The sequence below is a fragment of the Triticum urartu genome, chromosome 6 (genome assembly GCF_003073215.2).
Source record: "Triticum urartu cultivar G1812 chromosome 6, Tu2.1, whole genome shotgun sequence".
Taxonomy (NCBI): Eukaryota; Viridiplantae; Streptophyta; class Magnoliopsida; order Poales; family Poaceae; genus Triticum; species Triticum urartu.
This window is the reverse complement of record NC_053027.1, coordinates 42716914-42725118: the sequence shown is the minus strand read 5'-3', so window position 1 is coordinate 42725118 and position 8205 is coordinate 42716914. Positions and strand designations below refer to the sequence as shown.

The 8205-nt window shown below is 45.9% G+C and overlaps 1 pseudogene; it reads left to right on the top strand.

Annotated features, from left to right (window-relative positions):
- Positions 1-725: 725 nt before the first annotated feature.
- On the top strand, positions 726-6509 carry LOC125516518 (annotated as a pseudogene).
- The last annotated feature ends 1696 nt before the right edge of the window (positions 6510-8205 follow it).

Here is an 8205-nt window from a genome sequence, read left to right as displayed (position 1 = left end):
CTGTTGCTCATGAATTAGCAAATTTGGCTAATGGCCCGTCTTGTAATAGTTTTTTTTGTTGAGCCTCCTAGTGAGCTCATCCCTCTCTTATTAAGTGATGTAACCTTGGTTGAATCGTAAATAAAGAAAGGGATATGTGATTCAGAAAAGGATAGTTCCTCCTACTGATTCAGTCATTAGGAGGGAATGCTGCTTCATCTGTGACATGTTTTTTCTTGTTCTTTCCTCGTGGTGCGGCGCAGACTTTGAAGTGACTTCTGAATTTTAAGAAAAAATATTTCTCATTTCTCTCTTGCAGAAAAAGGTAGATGGATTTGCTTTGTTGTGATCCACTCGGGGAATTGGACAAGCCAAAGGGGAACGGTTTTTACATCTTATGGATTCCACACCAGTGAATTGATTTTAAAAAAAAATTGAGGGGGGAGGGGGGGGGGGGGCCAGAAAAGGTAGACAATTCCACAGCCCAAGTATTTCTTTTCTTTAGTAGATTTTTTCTAGGGGACACTTTTTTGAGTAAATGATAGAGTCCACAACACAGCGTGGGCCTCCAGCCCAAGACACCACAGCGTGAGCTCCCGACCGATATTTTCATCCCGCATCCCGCCGCGTCAGTTTCACTTTCAACACCCCGCACCGCAGTCTACTGCTGGCACCCCACTTCAGTTTCAGTTTCAGCACCCCCCGCATCGCTCTATCCCTTCCCGCATCGGCGACGAGAGGGCAAGATGCCGGCCAGCAGCCACCCGCCGTCGCCGGCGTCTCCGCTAGAGGACGACAACCTGCTACCCCAGATCCTCCTCCGCCTTCCTCCGGATCCTTCCTCGCTCCCGCGCGCATCCCTCGCTTGCACGCGCTGGCGCAACCACGTCGCCGACCCGGGATTCCGCCGCCGATTCCGCCTCCACCACCGCCGCAACCCTCCCCTCCTCGGCTTCTTCGACGGGTGCGGAAGCCTGGACTTCATGCCGACGCTGGAGGCCCCCGACCGCGTCGCTCCCAAGCGCTTCTCGCTGCAGCGCGACGAGGGCGACGGCGTTTGGAGGCCGCTCGGAAGCCGCCACGGTCTGATGCTAATCATAGTCCTCAAGCGTCTTCAGGTACTGGTGTGGGACCCCTTCACCGGCGACCAGCACCGCCTGGATGTTCCCCCGGGGCTCACGACTAATGGTTGGGATGAGCGCCTGATCAACGGGGCGGTGCTTCGCGCTGCCGCTGGAGACTCCGAGCACTTTCAGGTGGTCTTGGTGGCGGCAGACGGTGGGCAAGAAAACCGACGAGCAGTGGCCTGCGTCTACTTGTCGGAGACCGGCGCATGGGGAGGGTTCATCACAACACCCCTTCCAAACCATGGTCATGCGAGCAGCTTATTTTTGGGGTATTCCACCAGCGTTTACATGGATCATGCTGTGTTGGCTGGAGATTCCCTTTACTGGCAGCTCATTGGGAATTTCCAAGGAATTCTCCAGTTGATTTGGAGAGGCAGATGCTGGACGTAATGCCGGTGCCGGTGCCAATCTATAGCAAGGGCAACTGCTTCAGGCTTATGCGGGCCAAGGGTGGTGGTGGTGGGATAGGTTTCCTCTTCATGTCCAATTCAAACTACATTGCCCAGCTATGGAGCAGGAAGGCCGATGCCGATGGTGTTGCTTCATGGGTGATCGGAAGGTCTATCGAACTCGACAAGTTACTTTCGCTCCGTTCAGGGAAGGAGAACATAAGGATCGTAGGGTTTGCAGAGGACAACAATGTGGTACTCATGGATATGCTAAGTGGCTTCTTCATGATCCAACTCGACTCAATGCAGTTCAAGAAGCTTGCCAGACCCAAGGCAGCGGTGTCCTGTTGTCATGCGTTTGAAAGCGTCTACGCTGCTGGTACGTCATATCTTGCTTCACACCATACATACGTGTATATAAGTATAAAAAGAAGAAAGTTAGTTTTCGATAATTGGTTGATGGAAATACCGTTCATAAGCTTCCGTGTTAAGTTAGCAATTTCAAGTAGTCTCGTAACTGTACTTCTTTCTTTTGCTGCTTGATGGCATCTTCAACATATATATTGCGATGATGTGCTTTGCGGCTATCGGGTTCTGCTTGCATGGTGGCCTTCTATGTAATAATTATGACCTTGGAAGTAGTATTTTCTCTCCGTATTTAAAAGGAAGCGCGGGAAAACCCCCCACGCGTTTTGCGGGAAAGAAGGGCGCATGGGGGTTACTAATGCTGTATGAACGAAACTAGCCCCACTTATACCATTCCCATTTTGAAACCGACCGGCTCGCACTGAGTCCCCTCCCGTACAAACCCATTGTCCCTTTGTCTTCCTCCTACACACGTGTCACACGATCCGTGTGTGAGAAACGGAGGCCCACTTTCCCCTCTTAATCATCGCACTCAGGATTAAATGGGAAAAAAATACATACAATAAAACAATGGATTTTTGTTACTGGTGGCTACCAGTGGTATCTAATTTACTTACCTTTGTTGCGGCTCATTTCTGTGATTTTTGTGGTTCAAGTCAGACCTAGCATATTGGGTTTATCACTTTATTATAATATATGGAACATTAATACAATAAAACAAGTCAAAGCTCTAAGTTCTGCTAGCACGCAGCCCTTGTACCGTGTTGCTTTAGTTTTCTCTTCTTCTCTTCAGTTTTGTTTTTCTGAGTTTCAGCCTCTTGCATTTTTGCCTCGTCTTGACATTTCATTCTAATGCACAGCGATGCACATTTGGGTGAGCATTCGAGAAAAAAAATAATGGATACCTTTTCTTTTCTTTTTTTGCGAAGAAAAACAATGGATCGGATACCTACTTTTGTCTACTAGTCAGGTCAGGGTATTTGCCTGCGACCGTTGCCGAATTGTTTTGTTCAGAAAGCAGTGAAAAATAGCACGTTTACTAGTACTTAGGCTGAAGGAGAAACGACTCAGACTTTTTTGGTAGGTACAATTCCAATCGAGATTTTAGTTCTTCCTGCAGAAGAGGAGAAGTGCCATCCCTAGGAGAGCCTGAGCCTGTTTCGGGACACACACCTAACCTGATAACCTATTTTTTAGCTTGATGAGTCATAGTTGGTTGCTGCAGGATCTAGGTGATCAATTGCTGGATCGCCTTTTTTTGTTTGATGATTGTTAATTGTTTGTTGAAGGATTTAGATGATCAGCATTGATAGATCATTGATTAGTTAAGTTATGACTAGCTTGTTTTTAGACGACGAGAGTCCAATAATTTAAGGATTTTGATTTCTAGTCCCATGTTATTGCATGGACAAGGCATGGAAAACAAGTTGGCTACGCTATATCATGGCCTCATGGGATGGCTTTGGCCATATAAGGAGTTGAATTTCAAATTCAGTAGAAAAGCAGAAACTGCCACAATGGTTGGGTACTTGGGTGGCACCAAATCCTTTGCTTCTTACTTTCCTGAGAGGTCAACAGTGAGTTGCTAGTGTCAAGATTGATCAAATCAATCTGGGTGTCAGCTTCGGTTTCTTGCTTCTTGCTTGATCCAAAGTGTCTGCTGCCACTATAGTTTAGCGTTGCTTCGTTGAGCACTGCAAATGATTGGGCGCCAACACTTTTGCATTACCGTGTCTCACTAGTTCGCGCCTCATCATCAAAAATGTTCTTATATTGTGGGATGGAGGAGGTATAAGATAGCTGCAGTTTTTCTGCCAGATAAGGTAATATAACAGTTGGAAGTTGAAGACAACTACACTAAAACTTGATTGTACGAACTGAAATGTCAAATAGGTAGCTCAATGTGGACATTGGAAGCTGAAAGCTAGTTCTCTTCCTTCGATTCAATATTAATATCTCTGCTAATCTTGCTATTAATCACAAATCGATAATAACAAAATTGTTTTACTAGACAATTGTTCCTTTTATCACTTTTAGGAGAATCCTATTGTGGGCGAGTAGCAAGTGCATTTGTACGAGGCAAAAGTAATAGGTTGAGTTTATTTCATTTTTCGGGCTAAATTTATTTGAAGATAATCTAAATCTGAATAGTCCCAATCACTTATGTTCCTTGGATTTATTAGTACGGTCTTTTTAGGCTATGTTTTTTGAAGGTAATCCAAATCTTAATAGTCTCGATAACTTCTGTTGCTAGGATTTTATTGACTTAAATGTGTTTGTAGAATTTATTAGTTTGATACCCTTGTCTCTTCTGACCAGCTTATACTATTTTTGGAATGTTCATTAACTTTGAAAGTAGATATGCTTTTATTTATGTATTCCTAATGTTGTATCAAGATTGATTCCTTTTTGAACAACAATTTTCTATCTAAATATTTTGTATGCTTCCTCGTATCTATTTGGCTTTGCATTGGAATGTCATTGGTTGTTCTACTTATTATGCTTGCAGAAACAAGCATCCGTGGTGGACATGATGGAGCTGATCTTTTGCATAATACATAAGATGATTCTCCAGTCAGATATGCCATGTGATGTGCCGGTTGAATAGGTAACCTTATCTTTTCCATGTATGTTGAGCTATCTAAACTATTCTTATAAAACGGATCGCTTTGATGCTTCACCGTCATTTCTCAAGTAGCAAATTGCAAGTGAGGACTCTTTTAAGATTTTCTCTACAACTCTTTGCTTAACTCTTCCCACCTGGCCACCTTCTATCATGGTTTGTCAGGCTAAATATTTAATCTTTTCTCCAAGCTCAGCTTTCTCATTCCTTCCTCATCAGCCTTCATTCTCTTCCTGATGACTTTTAATTGTTGATCTTCCAATTTCTGCTGGTAATGGGTGGGCTCTTCTCCCTCTAGCCCTTCTTGTGATTGGTGACTCAGGGCCGCTCCTCATTTCCTATGTGTGCATATGATCGATAGTGCCTTCTCAGAGATGAGAATTCTTCCATGCTAGGATATATTTCTGTTTTACTTTTACTCATTGCTGCATTGCCTTTGACTTCTGTTTTCTGTGGCCATGGGTCTATTGTGTCCTAGTGTGATTTGAATATACATAAGTGATTGATAACTGACAATACTTGTGCATCTGGTTTCAAATTTCCTTTTTTTCAGCGGACTTACAGGCTTGCCATTTTACGTTGCTTCTTGTTTGGATCATTATGATATCTAGTGAACTAACAACTGTCACTAGATTAAATATTATTCTGCTGTTTATCTTTTTCACTGTGGTTATTGTAGATTTATGGACGATTGTTTTAGTTTGAGGCTGTTTGGTTAAACATTTTCTCATCATGTCACTCGTTATCCGCCAAACTTGCATATGTATGTTAATGTCTATTAGCCACTAATATGATTTGGCTGGTCCAAACTATAGGTACGTAGTATGCTTTGTGTGGAGTATACTTTTTTTCCAGTTTTGGCCATTATTGATGTTTAATACTTCATACTATGAAACACATGAGCAAAATGGCATGACTAGATTCACCATAAAAAACTTATTTTATCCTAATGCCAGTTTTGTTTTCTTTTACTGGCATATTATCAATAAAGTAGTGGTGAAAGTATTGCTTGATGATGTGGAGAGTAAGAAATAACAATCCTTTAGGACCGAAGGAAGTCTGAAGTGTAGTATGCATGATTTCAGTTATATGTACTCTGAGAATTTGATGAAAATCAATTTGTTAGTGACTAGGCAGTTGTACATTCCTAAAAAGTATGCCTTAGAGCTAGAACCTGCTATCCTACCCCATGAGCCTCTACACACGAGATGTATTGCCTTTTGTTGTTCTCTGTTTCGAGTGTTGATTTTGTCTAATAACGGTGTGATGGTTTGTCGCTGGAGCTTATGACACAATTTCCACAATTGTGAAGCCAATGTTTTCTGGTTGAGTCATGGAAGAATTAGGAGAAAAATCCCAACAACTTCTCAAGAATGAGTAGTACAAGGTTTTATGTTTACTGATGATTTTTTTTTGCTCCACAGGTATCTACAACTACATTCTGGTGTCTCAGATGCAAAAATGGGTTGTCAAGTGTAGTTTCTTCCATTTGTATGCTCGACGCGGAGATACCAACCCAGCATGAACACAACTCTTAACTCTGAAGTGAACTTTCTTGCATATGATTATCTTCCATGTTGTATCAGCAGGGACGGATTTTGATGTTGGATTTCTTGTATGTGTGTGTTTGTTGAATTTCTACCTGGTTTCGAACTCAGTATTTGGAGTCTTAATTTTCTTAGTTGTGACTGATGAATGTTGAATCCCATCAGTGTGACCTGGGAGTTGGAAGATGCTCCAATATGTTGGAATTAATGCAATTGCTTTCTTTGCGATGATGTGTTTCTACCGAGATTGATATGACTTGCTTGTTGCATTTCTACTGAGATTGATTATCTTTCGACTTGCAGATTTTATACTAGTAGTAGGATTTAGCAAGCAGTGTGAGTCGCTGCCTGCTAATGCGTATCTAGAAAACTTTAATGAAACTTATGCATTATCCGGAGCTCTGCTGTCTCCGCGCTGGAGGAGGCCACCGATGCCTACCTCATCGGCCGCATTCTAGTGTTGCTTCATGGCTCCTAGTGTCTGATCTGGAGGTCTAGACTAGAGGTGTGTTAGTTTCTTCTTATTTACCTGTGGTAGTAAAGTCCTCGTTTGTTACTATCTTGTTATGATCATCAATGGCAAGCTACCCAACAGATTGAACCGAACTGAAGCATATGAACGTGAACACCACATGTTCATTAGATTATAATCAATTGCTAAATAAGTGTTTGGCGATAATCCTTATGCCCAGTTTAAAGCATGCCACCTTAATTCACTACATGTCTTGTCCTCTAACAAATTCTACTATAACCCCACTGACAAATTTCAAATGGCTCATATTCTGTTGGAAAACTGCGCTTTGAAATGACAGAATGCAGTGAGAACCCTCGAAACAGGCTTTTGCCCCACTTTATAAATACAGAAACAACCGATGAAAGAGCACAGCGGAATAATACAAGGTGGTGAGGTCGCCTTCTTACAAAGCCGATCCCAGGATAATCGGATCAAGCAGAACGAACGCGACTACGCTACCAATAGAGAACACGGGAAGATCTACACACACCGCCACGCTACAACCAAATACACCTAAGCTCCACGACAACGCCCTCAAGAGGGAGGGAGAACGACGTTGAGCGTCGCCGCTGCCGAGTCCACAACGGACAAAGGTCTTCACCCGGAGCCCTGGCACGGAGAGAAGAACCAAACCGACGTCTTCAAGAAGAGTGCGGTGCCCACGGGTGTCGCTATCGTCGGCGCCAAGGGCGCGGAGCTTTCGCTCGGCAACTCACCCGCACCACCGCGAGGCCGCAAGGACGAGCACGGCGAGGTCAAATCCCTAGATCCGGATCAGGGCGACATCCCAGGGGAGAGCGCGCCCGAGCCAACCACCGCTACACCTCCTGCCGCCCACACAACCATGAGGGAGAGCCACCATCGCCGCAACGGTGCCTGCCGACAAGCAAATGATGCTGACCGCCATCCGAGGGCGCCAACCCGGCATCCCTGTCGCGAGACACCGTCCACCGCCCACTTCACAGCGCACTCGACCTTGTAGGAAGAGAATAGGCACGCCCCCCTACTCCTAGCCCGGCATCAGTCACCGAGCCTGGGTGGGCGTCTCCACCGTAGGAGGCACCCACGCTTGTGTCCCCAGACAAGCCTGGTGGATTGGGAGGGGGCACGACTCCATGACTATCGACGGCCATCGGCAAGACAGCCAGGACCTCGCCCAAGCTAGCATGCATGATGCCATGTCCGTGGCCACCGACGCCGATCCGCCCAGCAACGCAACGGTATCACGACCACCACCACCGATCACCACACCCGCGAGTAGGGCAAGAGCACCACCCGTGCGCACAACCCGGACTGCACACCACCGCACCTACCTGGAGCAAGCTCTCTAATCTGCCTCTGGCCCAGATCTGGTCTGCCGAGCACAAACCCTAGGTCATAGCCACCCATCGGCCCGTCCCTAGGAGAAGGGAGGTTCTCGCCTCCACCCGCACCCCATCACCAAGCAGCAGATCGACGCCATGCCTCGCCCGCACTAGCAACGCGTGTACCACCATGGTCCACCGCCACCCTGAGGTCGTCCACTCAAGATCATGCCCGTGGCTGCACCGACCTGCGCGCCGCGCCAGCCGATGCCCCTTCGGGCTGTCGCGTCATGACCCGCGGTCCATGCCGTCGCCCTGAGATCCTCCCACCGGCTACCCCTGTAGCCGCCGCCGCC